This window comes from Brassica napus, unplaced genomic scaffold, assembly GCF_020379485.1.
Source record: "Brassica napus cultivar Da-Ae unplaced genomic scaffold, Da-Ae ScsIHWf_1383;HRSCAF=1962, whole genome shotgun sequence".
NCBI classification, from domain to species: domain Eukaryota; kingdom Viridiplantae; phylum Streptophyta; class Magnoliopsida; order Brassicales; family Brassicaceae; genus Brassica; species Brassica napus.
Window position 1 is genome coordinate 60,001 of NW_026014800.1, and position 2,500 is coordinate 62,500.

Here is a 2,500-nt window from a genome sequence, read left to right on the forward strand (position 1 = left end):
AAGATATTCCGAGAAAACTTCGTGATGAAGAAACGTCAGTCTTCAAAAACGTCGAGCTTCTAAACCGTCGTGCTTCCAAAAATGTTATGCTTCCAAAACATCCTTCTGATCAATCTAACACTTTTCTAACGATGGTCCAGCAGCTTATGGTTCACCCATGATCAATTCGTCGACCATCCATTGCCCGCGGTATGACCACTAAATAATTTTTTTTTTTTAACGGGTTTCTACATTCTCCCCCCTTAATAGAATTCGTCCTCGAATTCTTGGTTGCGCAATTGCTCGTCTTCACAACATTCTCCACTCATCTCCATAACCTCTTTACGCTGTCCACCACGGTTCCTTGAGTGTCCTCTTCAAGGCCTCCACAATTGTCTTCATATCTCATCACTGGAATGATCACTGAGTCATCCTCTTTCTTTTACTCTGCCATAACACCCTCATTGCCCATGATACTATCTTGTCCAGATTCCTCAAATCCTTTCTCGATCTTTGTCTTCCCAATTACTGATGAAGTCCTTCCCCAATGAAGTCTTGTTTCCTCCCATCTGTCCAGTCCATACCACAGCCCAGTTCTCTGAATCTGTCTCTCCTCTTTCGCTTCGGGTTTGGGTTTGGCCTTGAACTCCCTCCACTTTAAGGTTTTCATCCCTTAAAGTTCCGATCAACAAACATACTTACTCGCTGCAACTCAAAAGAACACTTAACATGCAAGTTAGTAGACAATTAATCAAATAATCTACTAACCTAGAAAATACTAACAATGCAACCTAACCGCAATTCTAACCAGCAACCTAACAGTTCTACCCAAGCAACCTAACAGTTCTACCCAAGCAACCTAACAGTTCTAGATTCCACTATCTCAATCCTAATTTCCTAAAACCACAAATCCTATCGCTGGACGTGACCGGTTTCCCTAATGCCTTTTGTGACTCATTTTGACTCGATAAATATTTAAAACCGATTAAATCATGAGTTCCGGAAGCATGGACGAAACCATGCTCTGATACCACCTCTGTAACACCCCCGAACCGTCCTAAGCATAGGTCGACCCACCGGCCAACAATCAAACAAGAACATGACCGACGGACGACCCACACCAAGGGTTGGAGATGAAAGGCCAACCGGCCAGCCAACAATCAAACAAGAACATGACTGACCGTCCAACCCAACACCAAGGTCCGGAAGCGCTACGTGACGGGCTAGGGACAATCCGGTCAGAGTCACAAACTTTACTCCACGACCTAGACCAGTTCATCGACTAACTCGTCCCGCTGCGTCAAGGCATAAGGCTTTGCAACCCGTACCTAGAGTTAGCGTTTTCCGTTAGATCAAGGCCTAAGGCTTTTCAACCCGTACCTCGACCTAACGTTGTGTTAGACCGGACTAGTCAAATATCAGAGTACTCATGAAGCGCATATAAAACAATTACTTTATTGATTCGAGAAATATCCATACATTGATATAATTCGAGACCGGTCCCGGCCTAATGCCAAATCAAGTCAACTAAACACAAATCCACAATACCGTTTACAAAAGGCATGAAAATCTACACCGGCGGTCCTAACGTCCAGCACCAAGCTATCCGATCATCCTTACCTAAAGCGACCCCGGGAAATGGTGACTTAGTGTTCATCCTCTCTATCGGCAATATCCTATCTTCCTACCACAAAGGCCAAAAGAAGGAACTTTCAACCGACCGCGGCCCACAGTCCTTCGGGTCACCGCGCGACAGCCCACAGTCCTTCGGGTCACTGCCACATTACACCGTCGTGTAATCACTCAGCCATAGGCCATGATCCCGTCTCTCTGAGTCTTCCCGATCCAGCGAATAAGGGGTTTCCTTGAACCCGCTGGGTACGAGGCCGAGGAAACACTAATCACCCCTACACAAGCCTAGTATGGGCGGGTTACGCACATACTGTTGGCACACTCACACAACAAAAACTCAATCTAGAACCTAACCTAAAGATAAAGTTCCAGATCCTAACTAGACACTCGAATCCACAAGACTAACCATAGTACTGGTAGTCCGGCCTATATGGCCTAAGACCCTTAGTAATAATAACTAAACAATAATATCAATACTAAACAAATAAATCAAACCGTTATCCAGATAGTCCAGCCTCCTGCTATGAAACTATCCTTAAAGATAACGGGAACCTGCACTCAACAATATCAACACGCAATAATAGAAAACATGATGCATCCTAGCCCTTCCTAGTCATGTTATTAACTCAGTCTTAATTCCATTCATCTCAGCTTAGCCCTTGCTAAACTGAGTCCGGTTCCATAATTAAAATAACCCTAAGGACTCTACCATTCAATAGCGTGATTATTCTAATCTATATGCAGACTCGATCTACCCTAAATTTCAAGTGGAATTCAAACAAACCAACTCACAAAACTACCCTAAATTCCAAGTGGAATTCAAACAAACCAACTCACAGTGTTCTAGGCGAGAAGCAGCTGGTTGATCGGAGAGGACTTGGCCAAAACC